Consider the following 590-nt stretch of genomic DNA (forward strand, 5'->3'; position numbering starts at 1 on the left):
TGTTTCACTACTCTGCCATGTAGCTAGGCCTCTGTATATGCACAATTTGGACTCATCAGCCATGTAGCTAGCTCTCTGTGCATGGATGTGTTGGACTGATGTGGCATGTAGGTAGCTCTCTGTATATGAACATATTCGACTTGCCTGTCATCTAAATAATGCTCTTACATGCACATTGTCGACTCATCTGCCATGAAGCTAGAACTCTGTATATGGAAATGTTACACTACTCTGCCATGTAGCTAGACCTCTGTAAATGCATATTTTGGACTCGTCTGCCATGTAGCTAGCTCTCTGTGCATGGATGTGTTGAACTGATCTGGCATGTAGGTAGCTCGCTGTATATGAACATATTGGACTTGTCTGCCATGTAGCTAGCTCTCAGTGTATGAACATGTTGGATTCATCTGCCGTGTGGCTTGACCACTCTATATGGAAATGTTGCCCTACTCTGTCATGTAGCTAGATCTCTGGATATGGACATTTTGTACTTGTCTGCCATGTAGCTATGTCTCTGTGCATCAATGTTGGACTGACCTGCAATGTAGGTAGCTCTCTGTACGTGAACATATTGGACTTGTCTACCCTGT

The sequence above is a fragment of the Chrysochloris asiatica genome, unplaced genomic scaffold (assembly GCF_000296735.1).
Source record: "Chrysochloris asiatica unplaced genomic scaffold, ChrAsi1.0 scaffold00359, whole genome shotgun sequence".
NCBI classification, from domain to species: Eukaryota; Metazoa; Chordata; class Mammalia; order Afrosoricida; family Chrysochloridae; genus Chrysochloris; species Chrysochloris asiatica.